The 21,552-nt window shown below is 44.8% G+C and overlaps 1 protein-coding gene across 1 annotated transcript in view; it reads left to right on the top strand.

Moving 5' to 3' along the window:
* The first annotated feature begins 4,130 nt into the window (after window positions 1–4,130).
* Window positions 4,131–21,552, top strand: part of GABRG2 (gamma-aminobutyric acid type A receptor subunit gamma2) — a 79,104-nt gene continuing 61,682 nt past the window's right edge. The window contains exon 1 of the mRNA XM_061621875.1: window positions 4,131–4,160. The gene's annotated coding sequence lies outside the window, so the exon portion shown is untranslated. The remainder of the gene's footprint in view (window positions 4,161–21,552) is intronic.

Below are 21,552 nucleotides of genomic sequence, written 5' to 3' on the forward strand. Positions count from 1 at the left end.
GCATTCAACTTTGTCTCCATTGATGGCATGCTTTATTTCATAATATTGAGATGATGGTGGTAGTGGGCACTGCCACAATGCTTTTGCCACAGGGCAGAACTAGGAAACTCTGTGCATTAATGCTGCTCTTCTTCTCTACTCTGTGTTCATTTCTAATCCAAATAAATCCAGGGGTGGCTTAACCTCAAAATATGGAAAATCATCATCATCCAGAAAATTCCAGAGTACGTTGGTGTCATTAAACTCTATGTATTCTAAATGTGGGTAGAATACTAATCAGCTGGTAAATTGATACCTTTTTAAAACATTTTTTTTAAAATTGTTACCATCATTAAATATAAATACCTGTTGCCCACCCCACCAACAATAAGCATGGGGTACATTCTTGAAGTCATTGTCCATTTTGTTCTATAATCATGAATGATTAATAGATGAATCTCTGGTCTAGCAGGATGGTTCCCTGTGGTCCATGGAGCTTTGTCTCTTTACACCAGTTCCACATTAAATGTGGAACTTAACCAACCAATACTGTTGTCCATCCAGAATCCACTATTGACAAAAGACCACAAAAGTCTGCAAATACGTTCTGGTCAGGTAAATTCCTAATGGGTTGGGGAAATAAAAACAGTCTCTCCCCACTCCCTCCACTACAATAAAGAAGCAGAACTGTGGACAAGTGATGTATGATGTTTTGCTTCCAGTGATCCATTTGGAACCAATTGCCATCTCATTCCATCAGGGTGCCACAGAGGGAGAGATGGGACAGCAGGGCTTTTCTATCAGTTCAGCTGAGAGGCCAGATCCATGTGATGCCTCCTGTCCCTCATCTAGCAGCAGCCATTCCACCTGGCTGCAGCAAAGGGCTACATAAGAAGCATGACCACTCCATTGGCTTGGCCTAAAGACCAGCCCCATTTGGCTCTTCCCTCCCTCTCCCTGAATATTTCCCCTTCAAATTGGTCATCTACAGGAAGTTGAATTTGCTTCCACCTGTTTCTCTCCTCATCCTTTTTTGTTCTGTCTTTTACATTGTGAGCCTGGAGGCTGATTCTGTACCAGGCTTTTATCCCCTTTTTCTACTTGATGAACTTTTTCCCTGACAGCATGTTTCTTCTTCTATGGCGCTGCAAACCCCAACCCCCCAAAAGTCACAGAGGGACCCCCAAGCATGCCCGGGCAACCAGCAGGGAGGAGTGCTGCTAAAGGCCCCCTCTTTTTGTTTGCGGTTGGTTTTTTTATCCCCTTTTTCTACTTGATGAGCTTTTTCCCTGACAGCATGTTTTTTCTTCCATGGCGCTGAAACTCCCAACCCCTCATAAGTCGCAGAGGGTCCCCCAAGCATGCCCAGGTGACCAGCAAGGAGGGGTGCAGCTAAAGGCCCCCTCTTTTTGTTTGCGTTTGGGTTTTTTTAATCCCCTTTTTCTACTTGATGAGCTTTTTCCCTGACAGCATGTTTCTTCTTCCATGGCGCTGCAAACCCCAACCCCCCAAAAGTCACAGAGGGACCCCCAAGCATGCCCGGGCAACCAGCAGGGAGGCGTGCAGCTAAAGGCCCCCTCTTTTTGTTTGTGGTTGGGTTTTTTTGCTGTTTGCTGTTTGGTTTTTTCAAAGTAGGACACCCAAGCAGCCACGGAATGAGGGTGGAGGGAGAAGCTTGCAACGCTGCAATGGGTTTTTTGCCTGGATGACACTAAACTAAGAGCAGAAAGGAGGAGAATAGCACTCCCCAGTGTCCGCAGACTTTACCTGCAGGAGACAGGGAAACACCGCCCCTTCAGTTAACATTTTAAATAGGGGGGCGCAGCAAGAAAAAAAACTGAATGCAGTTAATGCGAGCGCATGTGAACACCGCAGCGAGGACGGATGTATATGAACCGTCCAAATCAATCCCGCTGCAAAAAGAAGCATTTAAAGTGTGGATCCAGGGCCCCATGTAAACAGGGCCTGACTGGCCATCTTGGCTTCCCCCATCATCTGTCTTCCTTTTTCTAACACTCTCTTCTAATTTTGCTTCTCCCGCCCCTTTTTTTTTTATCTAATCCTTAGCTGAAATATGTAGAAGTAAGTTCCACAGAAATCCATATAATTGTGGAGTAAATATAATGCTATTTAGGAAGGGAGGGTATGTCTTATGCATTCTACAGCAGTAATTCCCAAATATTTTTTCCCCACGGACCATTTGAAAACTGCAGAGGGTCATGGGGCCACTTAATGATTTTTCTGCCTGTTGTAGCAATTGTAATGTGCTGTGCTAGATACTGAATGATATTAAATTGTATTTTTACAGAGTCACAGCAGACCACCTGAATGAAGTCTGCAAGATCACTGGAGTTTGCAGACCACAGTTTGGGAGCCCCTGTTCTACAGAAACCTAGCATGCTATTGGTTCATTAATTCTAATAGTAGTCATTCCAGATTTGTACCTTGGAAAAGTCTTCCTACAGGTCAATTTGCAGCTTTCTAGAGTTACTTAGCATTTAACAATACATACTATTATTAAAATTCCAAGTTGTTACTATTCCTTCTACAAGGAGGATTTGACTCTGAAGCTGTTGGGCCAAACAAACAAACAAGCCAAAAAACTTGCTGCCCAGTCAGAAGCAGCTGGACAGAATTATGTCTCTCTGGTTTTTTCCTGTACCACCAGTAGCATTCAGTATCTGAACATGCTTTACTGTGTCAGGGTGCAAGCACCTACAAATGCCACCACACCTGGCCAGCTACACTTTCTAACCCTCTCAGCAAGCTGTCCTCAGGCTTTTCATCTCCTGTCTTGAAGCCATGCCTTATCAACCTAAACTGAAAACAAAAACCCTTAGTTTGACAGTGACTAAAAGCATGTGACTAGATCACATGATGCCCCCTTTTTTGCAACCCTCTGGAGAGCAGATGATCCAGGGCAGGTGACCCAGTTTTCCCAGCCTAGTTAAGCGGCTGCTTTGTGATATCATTTTAGAACACTTCCTTCCTCTGTGTGATTTTCATGCTGATGATTAGATTCCAAGGATGGAAAAGATGATCTCGCGGCCTATTTCTCTTCTCCTGTGCCTTGCACCCGAAAACAGCCCACATTCCCAGGTCCCTTCCCCAAAGCTTTCTCCCCCCCCCAATTGCGTGAGTTGCTTAGCAACCGCCGCCACCATCATCCCTTCTTCCTTGCAACAAAAAGCTTAGTAGGGTGCTGCGCGTGCGTGAGCGCGCGCGCCTTTGGTTGGTAAATCGGCCCAACCGAGGCGCTACTCAGCAGCTGAAGGAGAAAGGGCTCCAGCTTTCCTCCTTCCCCCTGGGACTCACTGCTGCAACTACCTCGGCTCCCAAATGCAGCCTGGCACATGTGCCATCAAAGGGGTTAAAAAAAATTCCACCCAAAGCCGGCTGACACCACGCATGTGTTGATCCGCGCGGGGGCAATCATCGCCTCGGCCCCGCATGCATCGTTTCCACTTTGACCTCCGACTGAATCTGCATCGAGGCAGAAGCTTCTCCTGCGCTCGCCCCCCTACTCATGTGCAATTCTTGCCCTCCCCACCCCGTCTCTGTGATGGATTGTGTGGGATTCTCTTTCTCCTCCCCCCCTTGCCTGTTCCAGTAGCGTGTGTACGTCCGTGGGCATCCTCCCCCCTCCTTTCCTCCCCCCCCACAACACAACCCCCTTTTCTTCCCCCTTCCAGTTCTTCTGGTCCTCTAAATTTGGAAACTGCTGCCGTACTAGGGCCCCTCGCTGACGCTTGGATTTGGGGAGAGGGGAGACTTGACATTGTATCTGCCCAAGGGGTTTTGTACAGATCTGTTTTTTATCCCCCACCCCCAACACCGAATATTCATTCGGCAGCTGGGAAAGAGAGAGCAATGTGTCGTCCCACTGGCGGGACCTGGTAACAGGAAGGAGAGAGGGAAGGAAGGGGGGTCCTACCACCACTACCATCATCCACCCCGCCCCTCTCACTACAGCTCACTAAATAAAGAAGGGTACAGATCCGTCTGCAAACAAGAAGAAAAGGGGGCGGGAAAGTGTGTGTGGGGTGGGGGAGGGAGAGAAGGGCGAGAGAAAGGATGAGTCCTCTAAATCCACCAAGTCCAGGGAGCCTTTCACTGCTGGATGCGGCGTCTTCTCTCAGAATGATGGTGCGGGCTCTCCTGCTCTTCTCTCTCATCCAGGGGTAAGCGGGGCTTTCTCTTTGCTTGGGTGCGGGGGGACGACGATGAAGTGGGAGGGGGGAGAAAGAAGATGCCGATTATAATGGACAGGGTTGGAAGGAGGGTGCTGGAGGGCTGCAGAGGAACCCGCGCTCTTTCGATGCCCCCCCCCCATCTAACTCTGTATGCTATTCCCAATCGTCATCTTCATGAGCACATTGTTTCCCCCGGTTGGGTTGCGCTAGAAAGAAGGGCCCCCCTCCGTGAATTAGAGGGTGTTCGGTGGGATTCGGGGGGGGGCATGCCAATGAAGGTTTTTATCTGCGGTTTCTCGGTGGCTTCAGTGCATGGAATTACAGCCAAGCCTGCTCGGGAGGACACCATGTGCTGCTGCTGCTTTAGGCAGCCATAGCGGCGGTCTGGGTGGTTCGGCTTTTTTGTAATTATAATTTTGAGTGCTCTGCACTGGCATGGTTTTCTTACCTACCCACCTCGGGCCGAAGGGCACATAACAGCACTAACCGCCCCCCCGCCCCCGAATAAGGGATGCTTGTCCCTGGCCACCAGGATCCCCGTTCCCCCAAGTCGGGAGTGATGGCATGCAAAGCCGGCATCTCTCTTTCTCCAGATGACAATTTATCGTTCTCTTAGGCAAATTTTTATACTGATGTTGCAATAGGTGTATCGCGTTTCACATGGGCATCATGAATTGCACTATACATGCCAGCTGTGTAGATGCGACGTGGTGTGTGTGTGTGTGTGCGCGCGCTCTTAGCACCAGATAAGAAAATAGGTTGTAGAAAAAGGATTCTGTGGGGGATGGAAAAGGAAGCAATTGTTACTGCAGTGCATTAGCACTGTGCTGCTGAACTAGGCATTTTGAGTTTAAAATTGCGGACTGTGCCTCTTTAGCAGGTTTGGAGTCAAAAGTAGTAAAGCACTGTCAAAGACCCAGCCATTCATGGCCTGACAGCCATCCCCGTAGTGACAGGAGCTCTGTTTGTGGATGTATGAGGGCAGGAGGTGCCTCCTCCCTTTTGTTACAATACTTGGCAACAGTAGAGCAGATGTAATGCTTGAACATTTGCCTGTTTGCTTCCCTTCCCTTTTACCTGCCATATTGAAGGAGGGCTAACTTGATGGCTTGAGATATGGAAAGCTCACAATATGCTATTCCAGAGTTAACATTTATTTTGTTTCAATTCCTAGACAGGATAAGAAGGAAGAAAATCTTGCCATTATTGTTGTTGTTGTTGTTGTTGTTGTTAGCTTTAAAATTCCTAGTTTACTTTTGACATTCTCATCATACTCAACAGTGGAAAAATCCAAAATAGAAATGGAAATATTGTTTTAGCAAGAAATCCAACAATGGGATGGATGAGAGGGGAGCCTTTTATTCCTTTGTAAAAACAAGAAGTGTTTATAACCTATGTTTGGTTTCCTAAGGAATAAAATATTTCTTGCTAAATTTTGAAATGGAATATTCAAGTATCAGGGCCTTAAGCAAACATGTGGGCTAGATTTTGGTTTGGATGCCTGTCCTTGTGTTTATTTTGGCGTTACTAGTGTCATCCCCCCCCCTTTTCCACATTTGGAAATCAAGGGGTTTGCAACTTTGCACTCTGCAGTGTGTGTGAACGAAATGGGCTACTTAAAATACTGTGTAATGGTTGTTTCAGCAGCCATTTCAAACCTATTTCATCAGTCCTCCTGAGATAGCCAATGTAATGCCTTGCCCTCCAAATGTTATTGAACTACCCCCACCAACCTTACCATTGGCCATCCTGGCAGGGGATGATGGGAGCTAGCGTCAACACATGGATGATATCCCTGGTTTGGACAATAAATCTTCTGAAACCAGCCATATCTGAGAACTGTAGGCCTCATGCTGAAAGCACCATCAATATAGGTCAGGGGAAAACTTGCACACATATTAAAGATTGCTGTTATTCCTTTACAGTTTTATTTTGAAATGAATACCTGAATACACTTTTTAAAATATGCATTGTAATTGTATTTGACAATTATTCTCTCTGATCCTGTCACCTTACTGACCTCATACTTTGACCTTATATTTTGGCAAATGAGGAAGCAACATACTGTGAGTCATACTGAAACTTTATAGTATTTCTACACAGCACTGTTTTAAAATATATTTTAAAAATGTGCTTAAAACTATAAACAAGAATCAGCACAAACCTGTAGCTTTGTTATACTGTATTAACATGCAATATTTGCCTTTTGCTGTTAAAGATCTGAGACATTAATGTAGGCACCAGGTGAGCCTCCCCAGAGAGATAGTTGTTCCATGCATTTGAGAAGACCCCTCTCCTCCACAGTCTCCATCTGCCTCACCTCCACACAGTGGGGGGCACCTGGAGAATGGCCTTGTAAGATTATCTCAGTGCACCCCACAGCTTGATGTGAGACTGGACATACCTCCAGGTACCAAAGTTGCAAGTTGTGTAGGGCAAAGCGGCAACATTCAGAAATAGACTGGGGACACATTCACACCATACATTTATTCCACTGTTATTCCACTTTAAACAAACATGGCGTCTCCCAAAGACCATTATTCCCCTCACAGAGCTCCAATTCCCAGAGTGCTTTAACAATCAGTCTCTCTTCCCAGAGAACTCTGAGAATTGTAGCTCTGTGAGGAGAATAGGGTCTCCTAACTATTCTCAGCAGCCTTCATAAATTACACTTTTCAGAATTCTTGGGGGAAGCCAAGACTGTTTAATGTGAAATAATAGTGGAATAAATGTATGGTGTGAATGTAGTGTACAGACACACTTGGATGAAGCAGATTACTTAGATCCTTTCCAATCGGGCTTCAGGACTGGACACGGAACTGAAACAGCCTTGGTCGCTCTGGTGGATGATATGAGGAGGGTGTTGGATAGGGGAGAATACACATTCCTCGTCCTCCTGGATCTCTCAGCGGCTTTCGATACCGTTGACCACGGTATCCTTTTAAACCGCCTGGAGGGATTGGAAATAGGGGGCACTGTTTTACGGTGGTTCCGTTCCTATCTCTCCGGTAGGCATCAACGGGTAGCATTGGGGGATGAGGTTTCAGACCCTTGACCTCTCAATTGTGGAGTGCCACAGGGTTCTATCCTCTCCCCCATGCTATTCAACATCTATGTGAAACCGCTGGGAGCCATCATCAGGAGTTTTGGGCTGCAGTGTCACCAATATGCGGATGACACTCAGCTCTATCTCTCATTTAAGTCCTCACCAGAGTTGGCTGTGAATACCTTGTCCAAATGCCTGGAGTCCGTAAGTGGATGGATGGGAGAGAACAGGCTGAGGCTAAATCCCGACAAGACCGAGGTGTTGCTTGTGGGTGATAAGAGAAGGTTGGGAGATTTAGACTTGGTGCTTAATGGGGTGAGATTACCCCTGAAGGACCAGGTCCGCAGCCTAGGGGTCATTCTTGACTCCCAGCTGTCCATGGAGGCTCAGGTTTCGGCAGTGAGCCGGGCAGCTTGGTACCAATTACATCTGATACAGAGGCTGCAACCCTACCTTTCGGTACATCTGCTCCCACGAGTGATACATGCCCTGGTCTCCTCTCGCTTAGACTACTGTAATGCGCTCTACGTGGGGTTACCCTTGAAAACGGTCCGGAAATTGCAGCTGATACAGAATGCGGCGGCACGCTTGATAAAGCAGAGCCATAGCCGGGATCATATCACCCCAGTGTTGATAGACCTACACTGGTTACCAGTTGTTTACCGAGCCCAATTCAAGGTGTTGGTATTGACCTTTAAAACCCTATACGGTTTTGGCCCAGTTTACATGAAGGAACGCCTCCAGTATCACCAATTATGCCGCCAAACAAGATCAGCCTCGCAAGACCTTCTCTCGGTCCCACCGGTCAAAACAGCTAGGCTGGTGTGGACCAGAGAGAGGGCATTTTCGATTGTGGCCCCCACCCTCTGGAACTCGCTTCCATTAGACCTTCGACATGCCTCCTCCCTGATGGGTTTTCACCGAGCCTTAAAGACCTGGCTATTCAGGCAGGCCTATGGGATTTCTGAGGTGGACTAGTTTTTATGGGTATTAATTGAAGGATGGTTTTAGATGAATTGATGTTATGGTTTGTTGATTGTATATTGATTTATATATTGTATTTTGCATTGCTGTAAGTCGCCTAGAGTGTCCGTTCACTCGGACAGATAGGCGACTAACAAATAAAATTTTATTATTATTATTATTATTATTATGAGAGCCATAGAGATATGTTTCTAATGGCTGGTTTCAGTTAGTAACCTAATAGCTGTGTTTTGGACTAACTGTAGTTACAGAGCAGTCTTTAAGAGCAGCTCCATATATAATGCATTGCAGTAGTCTAATGTGGAGATTACCAGTGCATGGATAACCATTATCAAGCTGTCTTTGTCCAGGAGGGGCTGCAGCAGTTAGTGAAAGGTGCTCTGTGCTAACTGATACTCCCAGTCTCTGAAGCTGGCTCGTTAGGGGAGTACAGCCCAGTGATGCTGTAAGGACTGGAATTTGGAACTATACTCCAGGGCCACACTTTGCAGAATGAACAGGAGGGCTGACTTACCATATTTTGAAGTAGTACACATTACTGTCTAAAGATGCCTGCCGTCGCCCCCCAGACCATTAAGTTCAGAGTCTGTAATGACCTAACTGTACTACTGATGAAATCCCATCCAGTCAGGCTGAAAACCACCTCCCAGTATGGGAGATACTGCTATTATCAGCTGTTAAGGGGGGAAGCACTGGTTAACCAATACAGTTTTCATGTTGCATTTTGGTAGTGGCTCTGGTGGTGATGGGAACAAATAAGGGAGACCTTTGCAGCAGTCATATTTTGAAGCATGGATTCAAACTTTCTGTGTTTACTTTTGTGAGGTCCTTGTGTCCTTAATCCCTATTTGAAGGAATAACACTCAGGATTCTGCTGTGTGTTGAGGTCAGAGGAAGGATACCTATAATCCTCGTAAAGTATAAGCGCTTGGATAAAAGTGTTTTGCTGGTGTAGTGGTTAAGGTGTTGGACTACAACCTGGGAGACCAGGATTCAAATCCCCACACAGCCATGAAGCTCACTGGGTGACCTTGGGCCAGTCACTGCCTCTCAGCCTCAGAGGAAGGCAATGGTAAACCATCTCTGAATACCACTTACCATGAAAACCCTATTCATAGGGTCGCCATAAGTCGGGATCAACTTGCAGGGCCGGTTCTAAAGGGTGGCCAGAGGCTCCTGAGAGGCCCCTCCGCTCCCTTTCCGCGATCTGTGGCAGGAGCCGCAGATCGCAGGACAGGAGGAGCTTCCGAGCCGCCCGCCATCCCCCTGCTTCACCTACCTTTCTCTCTGCTGTTTTTTGCAGTTCATGCAGGGTTACCATCAATCAAGATGGCGGCCGAGGTTTCAGCCCCTTACGGAAACCTCGGCCGCCATCTTGATTAATGGCAACCCTGCGTATGCAGTGCTTGCAGCCGCAAAAAACAGCATAGAAAGGTAGGTGAAGCGGAGGAATAGCGGAGGGATGGCGGGCGGCTCGGAAGCTCCTGTCCTGCAATTGGCACTCTTGCCACAGATCACAGAAGGGGAGCGGAGGGGCCCAGGGCAGGCTGGTGCCCAAGGGCCCCGGCATGCCTGGAGCCGGCCCTGCTCCTACATACACTCACTGGGTTGTATCCAACACTCCTGTACTGGTCAGGCAGCAGACTTCTGCTTACACAACAGAACTTTTCTCTTCTCTTTACAGTCCCATCGCACATCCTCAAAATCTGCTCCAGAGGGTTGGGGGACTCTCTAGAGTAGACTTGGGAGAGAGGAGTGGGAGGGAAGAGGAAGAGAAGCCTTGTTGTGTGAGTGAAATGTTGCTCATGCAGTGTTGGATTCAACACACTGACTGGCAGTGCTTCCCTTGGGTTTCAGACAGGAGAATTTCCCAGACCTACCTGGAGATGGCAGGGATTGAACCTGGGACCTTTCTTGTGCAATAAAGCAAGTGCCGTACCACTGAGCCACAGCCTCCAGCTGGGTATATTCTCTTCTTTCCTCTTTTCCAAGCAGTTCAGTGAGAGAAAGAAAATTAAATAGGACCCAGTAGCTGCTGGTTTGCAGGGAATGTTTAAGAGAGAAACAAGGCAGCAGATGTGATGTTTTTGTAGAAGTGTATGCATACATATTGTATGCACACTATAGTTTTAGAATATAAATAGTATATTCTGGTCATATGATGCTTTTGCTAAACTGCATCAGGATATTTTCAGATATAAGCAAAAGTCTGTACTCTCTGGCAGATTGAGGATTATCAACTAAATTGCAGTTCCCATTGCCCAGTCTTTTAGGATAAATGTGAACTTGACAAGTCCTGCTAAATATAAAAGTGGCTGGTAGGTGAATTAATGAGAATGACATATTCATCCTGTGAAACGTTACTTGTTTGACTGTATCTGAAAAGAAAATGGAGACATACGCATGTGAAAGAACACGTGTCTTCCCCTCTTCCTTTCCTCTTCTATCTTTTTGAAAGTAGCAAAATAGTTGTGATATGTGTGCATCATTCATTGAAATGTTTATGTTACATTCTAATGTATCCACAATCCTCCTTTAGTGTGAGCTGCATTGCCAAGGCTGGACAATTTCTCAGTGACATCATCAAAATTAATACCACCATGGGCACGGCTCATTGCTCATGTTCACTGTGACATCAGTGCAGATTAGCTAATAGCACCAAGAGAGCCAGGACAGACAGAGAGACTGAGCAAGGGTGAGGGTGATGGCGGCTGAAGAGAAGAGTGCAGGCCTCTCCCAAGATTCAGTGGCATTCACAACTCCTTGTGCTGTGCATTTTTAAACATATCTTTGACCGATATTGTCAGATATCCCCCCCAGATGAAAGGTGTCCAAAATGATCATTAATTATAACCAATTATTAATAAACTTTTGGGGCTACCTTCTTTGGGATTGGACAATATCTATGAAGAGTTATTTAAGACTTATTGTCAGGTTGACATTCAGCTGTAATTTTTGTATTGTAGAAGGCTATTGTTTACCAATATATCTCAAAAACAATCAAGCATATTTGACCATTTTTATTTGGATGCATTGTCGTTTATGAATATATGCCCACAAGTCTTGTAAGTACATCCCAAAAGTAATTAAGTGTATTAAGCTGATGGCCATATTTCAACCTCATGCTTGCTATTTACTGCAAAACAGCAACTTTTGTGTGTCTTCCATGCATGGTTAGAGCAGGACTTCTCCACTAGCCCAGAGGATAATGTTTTATTTCACTCTTCCCATTCTAGTCTAATGTCATCCTGTAGGATTTAGATTTTTATAGGATTTTTAATGGGGTATCAAGATGTGAGCTGGTGCTCTCCTACAATCTCCTGATCATTTTACTTATTTGGTCTCTTGGAATGAATCCACTGTCTGAACCCAGCTGAGTCTAAAGTTTAACAAGAGCTTTATTGACAACATGCATACTTCCTCACACAGACCTTATACAATAATATCAAGAAGATATAAGAGAGACATTTCTTAATTTCCAAGGTAGGAGAAGTAGTAGTTATGATCTGTCAGACTGGATCTCAGTGGTTAGTCCAATATGTAAACCCAACCAAATAATCCAACAACAGAGCAAAACACCAAAATAATCCCCTGGAGTCCGTCAAGAAATTTGCTCTGAGCTTATCTATCCATCCCTTTGTATGCACTTGTTTGTACTCCAATTCTAGACATGTCACTCCCTCACTGTCTCTCCACAACTTCTCCTTTTCCCTAGTGATGGCCTTAACTGGCTTCCCTGGTATCCAGCACACATATACTGGCCATGTGCAAAGTGCCCTCTCAAATGAACCCTCATTCTCACTTCCTTGTCCCGACAATTCCCTTGTACTGTTTATTCCAAAAAAGAACATACCACCTAACGCTTTACCTTTCAACACAGTTCACATATACTTCCATTTGGTTACTCTTTCCCTATTCTAGCTCTAACCTAACTGCAAACTTGCTATATTTCCTGTTACGGTACATCAAGCTTCTTAGTATGAAACAGCAGCTCCCTTTCTACCTTTATGTGACAAAGCTACAGCTGATTTGTCTTATATGCATCAGCTTGCAGCGTCATGCTGTTGATATAGATTTACTGGTAAAGAAAACACAAGACAACTCAGAAAGCACTAGACTGAAACTAGTTAGCATTTACATTAACTGATTTCTTCATTAGAAAGTGAGGTAAGAAAGGATGGAAATAGCAGGCTAAAAAGTAGGGTAGGAGGTACCGCTCTCTTTTCAGGAGTTGGTAGCTAACATAGAGACAACAAATTAGAAAGACAACAAACTATGTCAAAGTGCATATACTTGCTTCCATAAATTCAATAGTGAGAAAAGTAAGAAGTGCAGAGTAGGATCCTAATAAGAAACAGTGAACACTCATAATGTGCTTTTTTCCTTGCATAATTTTGTCAATTTCCACTTCACAGCCCATGTCTGTCATTTCACCTTCTTTCTGTTTTTTGATATTTCACCTTCTTTCTGCCTTTTGGTTTTCACCCTTTGTCCTCGTACCACACTTTCATTGTGTTTGATCCCATTCATTCCCTCTTTCAACTCTGCTATAAATAGTTGTCCTCTCTTACATGCACATGCACCACAAACACCAATTTTTCTGGGGACAGTACAGTTTTCAGTCACTGCTGATAGTGAGAAGAAAGCAAATCTACAAAGTAGGCATATTCTGGCTCAGTTGATCTTCCTCTGATGTGTTGATCCAGAGAGAGACGTACTTCATTTGCACAGTGAGGCTTCTAAATGCACTCTTTTCAGAACAACCTACTCCTCCAACAACCAGCAAGCATCCCAGAAGGAACCTTCAGAAGTACTCACTGGTGTAAGATAAGGAGATTCTTGAAAAAGCATAGAGAAACAAGCACTTTTAGGGTTTCTCTAAATTGAAATCTGTTTATTCAGACTGATTACAACAGGACAGCAGATTATAAGAAATCTTGCAAAAATGTAATAGTATTGATTTAAAATTTCATACACATTTTTTAATACATTGTGGTGTTTTTTTTAAAAAGAAAGAATTCAGTGAGAAAAATATTTTTAAAAACAAGGAAAAACTTGAAAAAAGTTAATGCTTTTTAAAAAATCATCCTCGTGACTGTATAGCTTGCTTAGACCATCAGTGCTGATTCTTACCTCCACCTTTGCTTTTCAGTTGATACACATTCATTGTCCAAGGCATTGACTGGGTTTGGTGCTTTCCTCCTCCTCCTCTTTCTCTTCCTTTAGAACTATTTTTTCTTGTATTCAGATGTAAATTCCCACTTCAAAATGTAGAGTAGCTGCACAATTAATGAAATTATGATAAACACGCCTTCCAGTTCTTTTCTTAGAACTCATTAAATAATTTTGCATGCAGCCACCTCCACACATTTCCTACTACAGCAACAGAGCATGGAAGAAAGCTGGGAGCATTAGTAGTAGTTCCTGAAGTGGGAGTGCACATAATTCAAAGATGAAGTAGGAACACTTTTCTGCTCTTTGAAGAGGAAGCCTGTATATGCTTTGCCTGGTGGTGATGAGCTGGGGGAGTTCAGATGACTCCACATTTTGATAGAAAGTGTAAGGCCAGTGCATAGGTGTGTTGGCTAACCCTGCCCCCCTTTGTTAAGATACTTGACAGTTACGCCCCCACCATCCATTTATCTGAAGTACTTCTATGTGCCTAGCAATAAGAGTGTGCAAAGTTCCACTATGTAAGGTTCTGATTTGACCAGGGATCCCTGCTGGCATAGAAGAGCTCTACGTTCATAGATCAGTACATTCATACAGCCCCTTCTGACACACTCCATATGTATGGATGGTGGGGATGCATGAGAAATTAGATTCAGTTCACATTTCAAACTGAATCTGTCAATTTGCACTTTCTGAAACATTATGAGAACAAAAACACAGCTATCCCTTCAAAATCTACACTTAGGCTGCTTTCACACTGCACTTTATTCCGTGATTCTGATGATTTTTTACCCAGTAATTTGCGCACAATATTTGATCTTTCACACGACACACAAGCTAGCTTCAGAATTCTAGTGGAATGTAGTGGACGTTTAGCGCAAATTTCTGGAATAAATTATACCAGAAACAATCTGTTAGCAAGCCTGGGAACCCGGAAGATCACAGGAATTTTTTGCTAGCTGCAGCCGCTCACATGACAGGAATCCCAGCATGCAGTGTGAATATATGAGTGAAAATAACATACGAAATGCTTTAAGTGATGAGAAATTGCTTGCAAAAATGTGTACATTAGTCAAAAATGTATACAAAAATTAGGAGAAATTCACATTAAAATGCTGGAGAATTTTCATGAGGATTTTTCTTTTGATAAATTTGCAAATTGCTGCAGAAATGTGAAGAACCAAATTTAAGATTAGAAAAATGAGAAACAGAGAACTGAACCTGACAGATCCGTCCATCCCTAATGGATGGCGAAGGTATGGTTGCTGGGTGTGTCAGCAGTACTGGCCAGGCTGGCCTATGCCGATACATGTCCCCCCTCTCACATATTCTTTCAATATGTGGAGGCGGTTGTCTGAACACCCCTTCTAGGGTTGTGCTCTATGAGTGAGAAATGTAGGCTATGCCTCAACTGCCCCTATTTACTAAGCATGTGGCTTTTAATTGATGCATAATACTATATTAATAAATGAGAAACATCTCATTGATTAAAAAGGGGCCCTCAAGCAATCAGGCTGCAGATTCTTTTTTAAATTAGATAGAATTTTTCTAAAAAGCACAAATTTAAAAAACTGCAGATGGCAAGAGCTGTCATCAAAGAGATGTTCTCCCTTATTCTAAGATGATGCCTGGTGTTGTTGTTGTTGTTGTTATTTAATTACATTTGTTAGTTGCTTTTATACAGAAATTCTCAAAGTCACTTAACTGCTTTGGTATGAGTTCCTGCTTCAGAAATAGCAATGTTATTCATATGCAAATGTAATCAAAACATTAATCAATTAGTCTACTAAAACTGATCTGATTAATTGATAATAATGTTTTCAATTGGGTTTCAGCCTATTTACTAGGGACATTCCCTATTTCTGCTATTTATCCCTGATTGTCTATTGTACATGTTGTGCCTCTATTTTGAGCAAGGCTTTTAAAAACATTTCTTATTTATTTATTATTAAATTTATTTCCTGCCAGAAGGAGCCCAGGGCTACTTGTGCATGCATATGCACTTTAGAGCTGCCATTGTTAAATAACAGGAGCATAGGAAGCAGACTTATATGAAATCAGACCATTCGTCCATCTAGTTCAGTATTGTCTGCACTGATTGGCAGTAGCTCTGAAGGGTTTTAGACAGGGATCTCTCCTAGCTCTACCTGGAGATTGAACATGCATCTCACATCTACAGCAGATGAAATTTCAGCTCTCTTCTCAGAGGGCCAAATTAATTGGGTTGCATCCAATGTAGCACTACGTGAATGTTCTGTCTGCAATGTTCTCTACCTCTCCTCTCCCCATGCACCCCCTAAATCTGTTCTAGGAGTTCCCCCAACTCTCTGGAGCATATGGGTTAGGTGTTGGGTTAGGTGAATACCACCCTATGAGACAGAATATATGTCCGTGCATTTAATGTGCAGATAGCACTCACTGGAAGAGTGTGTGTGTTATGTGCCTTCAAGTCTATTACAACTTATGGCGACCTTATGAATTGGCAACCTCCAATGGCGTTTGTCATAAACCACCCTGTTCAGATCTTGTATGTTCAGGTCTGTGGCTTCCTTTATGGAATCAATCCATCTCTTGTTTGGCCTTCCTCTTTTTCTATTCACTTCTGTTTTCTCAGCATTATTGTCTTTTCTAGTGAATTATGCCTTCTCATAATGTGTTCAAAGTATGATAACCTCGGTTTCATCATTTTAGCTTCTAGTGATAGTTTCGTTTTAATTTGTTGTAACACCCAATTATTTGTCTTTTTTGCAGTCCATGGGATCTGCAAAGCTCTCCTCCAACACCACTTCCAAATGAGTTGGTTTTTCTCTTATCCACTTTCTTCACTGTCCAACTTTAACATCCAAACACAGAGATCAGGAATACCATGGTCTGATCCTGACTCTAGTGTTCAGTGATACATGTTTGCATTTGAGGACTTTTCTAGTTGTCTCATAGCTGCCCTCCCCACTCCTAACCTTCTTCTGATTTCTTGACTATTGTCTCCATTTTGATTGACTGTGCCAAAGTACTGATAATCCTTGACAAGTTCAATGTCCTCATTGTTGACTTTAAAGTTACATAAATGTTCTGTTGGAGGCTGGGCTTGGCAACCAAGAGGTCTTCAGTATCTTTAAAAGTTGTGCAGGGGGAAGGGAGAATTTCACCTTGTGGTTTTTCCTATTATAGTGTTGCAAGAAAACCTGCACTTGGCTGAATTGTCTCTTCTCTTAAAGATACAGAATCATTCTCAGGCCCTGAGCCTGGCAACCCTTATGCACAGACTGCTCAGGCAAAAAAACCTCCCTTTGAGGAGCTTATCACTAAAAAAAGAGAGGCGCTTTTAAGTAATTTATATAAGATTCTTTTAAGTTTGGTTATCAATCTATATAGGAATTGGAGCTAGGACAGCAAATACCATCCAATGTTTGCGGTTAGATCTGGAGAAATGTCCTCCAACTGACATTAAATGTTAATCTAAAAGAAAAGTTTGTTTCTTAATGACATTTAACTCCAGCCAGACTGGCTTGAATTTACACTGATGCTGATTACTTTTGTTGGAGATGTAAAAGCAGAAATGAAGATATGAAACATACTGTACTCTCCTCTAAGTGTGCCGTACAAATTTGCTTGTAAAGCTTCTGTCATCCTCTAATCAATAAATAATAATAATAATAATAATAAAATTTTATTTCTAGGCCGCCTATCTGGCCGAATTAACGGCCACTCTAGGCGGCGTACATAGACTAAAATATAACATAGAGTAAAATATAACATATAATACAAAACAAAACCCCAGTAGTCTATAGACATCCGGAGCACCAGGTTCACGCACACATACACACACACGGTCTCTGGCCCCTTCAGCAGTTGCTGCTTTTGTAGCTGGAGAGAGACAGGGCCCCGCCCTTCCAGGCCAGGTGGAAATCAGCCAGAAATGCAGGGAGCAGGTCTTGCAGAAACTCACACAGGTAGATGGTCTCTGGCCTCTTCAGCAGTTGCTGCTTTTGTAGCTGGAGAGAGACAGGGCCCCGCCCTTCCAGGCCAGGTGGAAATCAGCCAGAAATGCAGGGAGCAGGTCTTGCAGAAACTCACACAGGTAGATGGTCTCTGGCCCCTTCAGCAGTTGCTGCTTTTGTAGCTGGAGAGAGACAGGGCCCCGCCCTTCCAGGCCAGGTGGAAATCAGCCAGAAATGCAGGGAGCAGGTCTTGCAGAAACTCACACAGGTAGATGGTCTCTGGCCCCTTCAGCAGTTGCTGCTTTTGTAGCTGGAGAGAGACAGGGCCCCGCCCTTCCAGGCCAGGTGGAAATCAGCCAGAAATGCAGGGAGCAGGTCTTGCAGAAACTCACACAGGTAGATGGTCTCTGGCCCCTTCAGCAGTTGCTGCTTTTGTAGCTGGAGAGAGACAGGGCCCCGCCCTTCCAGGCCAGGTGGAAATCAGCCAGAAATGCAGGGAGCAGGTCTTGCAGAAACTCACACAGGTAGATGGTCTCTGGCCCCTTCAGCAGTTGTTGCTTTTGTAGCTGGAGAGAGACAGGGCCCCGCCCTTCCAGGCCAGGTGGAAATCAGCCAGAAATGCAGGGAGCAGGTCTTGCAGAAACTCACACAGGTAGATGGTCTCTGGCCCCTTCAGCAGTTGCTGCTTTTGTAGCTGGAGAGAGACAGGGCCCCGCCCTTCCAGGCCAGGTGGAAATCAGCCAGAAATGCAGGGAGCAGGTCTTGCAGAAACTCACACAGGTAGATGGTCTCTGGCCCCTTCAGCAGTTGCTGCTTTTGTAGCTGGAGAGAGACAGGGCCCCGCCCTTCCAGGCCAGGTGGAAATCAGCCAGAAATGCAGGGAGCAGGTCTTGCAGAAACTCACACAGGTAGATGGTCTCTGGCCCCTTCAGCAGTTGCTGCTTTTGTAGCTGGAGAGAGACAGAGCCCTGCCCTTCCAGGCCAGGTGGAAATCAGCCAGAAATGCAGGGAGCAGGTCTTGCAGAAACTCACACAGGTAGATGGTCTCTGACCCCTTCAACAGTTGTTGCTTTTGTAGCTGGAGAGAGACAGGGCCCCGCCCTTCCAGGCCAGGTGGAAATCAGCCAGAAATGCAGGGAGCAGGTCTTGCAGAAACTCACACAGGTAGATGGTCTCTGGCCCCTTCAGCAGTTGCTGCTTTTGTAGCTGGAGAGAGACAGGGCCCCGCCCTTCCAGGCCAGGTGGAAATCAGCCAGAAATGCAGGGAGCAGGTCTTGCAGAAACTCACACAGGTAGATGGTCTCTGGCCCCTTTAGCAGTTGCTGCTTTTGTAGCTGGAGAGAGACAGGGCCCCGCCCTTCCAGGCCAGGTGGAAATCAGCCAGAAATGCAGGGAGCAGGTCTTGCAGAAACTCACACAGGTAGATGGTCTCTGGCCCCTTCAGCAGTTGCTGCTTTTGTAGCTGGAGAGAGACAGGGCCCCGCCCTTCCAGGCCAGGTGGAAATCAGCCAGAAATGCAGGGAGCAGGTCTTGCAGAAACTCACACAGGTAGATGGTCTCTGGCCCCTTCAGCAGTTGCTGCTTTTGTAGCTGGAGAGAGACAGAGCCCTGCCCTTCCAGGCCAGGTGGAAATCAGCCAGAAATGCAGGGAGCAGGTCTTGCAGAAACTCACACAGGTAGATGGTCTCTGACCCCTTCAACAGTTGCTGCTTTTGTAGCTGGAGAGAGACAGGGCCCCGCCCTTCCAGGCCAGGTGGAAATCAGCCAGAAATGCAGGGAGCAGGTCTTGCAGAAACTCACACAGGTAGATGGTCTCTGGCCTCTTCAGCAGTTGCTGCTTTTGTAGCTGGAGAGAGACAGGGCCCCGCCCTTCCAGGCCAGGTGGAAATCAGCCAGAAATGCAGGGAGCAGGTCTTGCAGAAACTCACACAGGTAGATGGTCTCTGGCCTCTTCAGCAGTTGCTGCTTTTGTAGCTGGAGAGAGACAGGGCCCCGCCCTTCCAGGCCAGGTGGAAATCAGCCAGAAATGCAGGGAGCTGGTCTTGCAGAAACTCACACAGGTAGATGGTCTCTATAGAACAACAGGTTCCCCGTTCAGTCCCTGGGCTCTGAAAGAGCTCTGGGGGCAGTGGGTTTGCGGCAGGCCAGGACAAAACCTGGCATGGCTTCAGCCACGTAGTGTGCTTAGCATGCATGCTACATCGCTTGGAGGGCACGGATGGGTTGCAGGCCTTTTAAGCATGCCCTTCCCCTTTCTGGCCTCTTATGTCACTTGGTGCCCTCCTTCCCTATGTGCAGTGCAAGTCTCACTGGTTGCCCATAGGGGGCTGAGTAGGAGTTTTTTGCCAGTCTGCCTACTGTGCACTGTGTCTTTCCAATTTGACTCTCTATTTCACTTTGTTTAATCTGGCTCTGATTCAGTATGGATTTTAGCTCTTTTATAAATAGGTTAAGTTGGTCACGTTTAGGTGGGTATATGTGGGAATTGGCACAGGTGAGGGTATTGTTGACCACCCTTAGGCACCTTTAAGGTGAAAGGTGAGACCTGAGACTGACCCTCAAGTTTTTTGGGACTTGGGGGATACATAGGGTTCACATTCGGGGCTAACCTGGGCTACCCACTCTGAGTTGTAGAGCACCAGGAGGGGGTGAGTCAGGAGGGGCCCCCTAACAGGAAAAGGGGTGGAGTTAAGGCCACCCCATTTTCATGCAGCAGGGTGCCTCTTGCCCAAGGATTGAGAGTTTATGTTCTCTCATGGTCACATTGCAGATGGTGGGTTAGTTTGAATAAAGTTTATTAAAGTTTAATAAGTTTAATAAACATGGCCCAAGTTTTCATACAATCATAGAATAGTAGAGTTGGAAGGGGCCTACAAGGCCATCGAGTCCAACTCCCTGCTCAACGCAGGAATCCAAATCAAAGCATTTCACCCAGCTTCAACTGTCATGCCTCTTTATTTCTTGGTTAGGGGCGCAATGATTACCCTTACATCTCAGAGTGCATCATTTTTTCTTACTTTTTCCCTGTCAGTGCTTTGCAGTGCTTTGAGGCATCATCATAACTTTTCTCAAACTCTTCCTATGGTAGCCGGATGCACTAGCTGTGATCATTTAACATTATTACTGTTAGTATTATTGAAAAAGCACCAGTATCACTATTCAAAACATAAAAGAAATATTAAAAACTATGTTGGTCTGGATCTACCATAGTTTGATAATCTTAAACATGATGTAACATTGTTTAGTTTTTGACCAGCTATTGTTTGTTTTAAAAGTTCACACGGCACTTATAAACTGTGAGAAGTGGTTCTGTTGTGCTCATGGAAGCTGTTCCATGCTTGCAAATGATTTAGTTGGCTACCACCTGTTGTCTGTAATGAAGCAGGCCAGGCAGCAACCTACTTCCAAGATGACCACCTTCTTGAATGTGGATGGCTGTGCTCCCCTTGACCAAATTGTAGGGCCAGCCCAAGACATTTTTCTGTAGGGTAGCCATTTATGCATCACAAAAAGAAGAAGAAATGGGGGGGGGAGAGAAGGAAGAAGACACAAAATTACATAAACATTGCATATGCAAATTTATAAATAATTACTATCATTTAAATTAAAATATAATACATTTCACTATAGTGGAGAAGTCTGTGGCCAGGTCATCTGTGTGCCTGGTCAGTCTGTTGTCCAACTATTAATGGACAACTTCAAGGGCCTGCTCTTTTTTCTTGCAGTTCTTTTTTTTGGTTTATGTTTTTATTTATGATTTCCCAAAAAACCAGCATACAGTGCACGCTCTGGATTGAAAAGTATTTGAACATTACTTTTTTCACAAGAACTTGTTTTAACAAGAACCCATTAAGCCTCCTCCCTTCTCCCTAAACAGTTTCGGGTATCTATAGAATTTCTTTTTCTATTTCATAGGTCATCTTAAAAGGTCAAGCCATATTTTTTTTTATGGCTGTTTATCTTTGAATTGGACTCAGACCAGACAGGCCTTTGAGCAAAGGACTCATTCAGAGGAAATGTGTCCTCTGACAGCCCTTCAAATAGATGACTGTCCTCTATGAAACAGGACACATGGCCATCCTATTTTTCTCCCTGAAGTGGTGCTCCCCACCCCCAATGAAGGCTGGCCATGTTGGGTTACATTTTTCCCCCCGCAAAAACATACCCAGCGATGTAGGCTTCAGTGCCCAGAGTTTTCTCTTTTGAAATGGGTTTAAACATGCATAACTGGGCACAAAAT

The sequence above is a fragment of the Rhineura floridana genome, chromosome 3 (genome assembly GCF_030035675.1).
Source record: "Rhineura floridana isolate rRhiFlo1 chromosome 3, rRhiFlo1.hap2, whole genome shotgun sequence".
In the NCBI taxonomy this organism is placed as follows: Eukaryota; Metazoa; Chordata; class Lepidosauria; order Squamata; family Rhineuridae; genus Rhineura; species Rhineura floridana.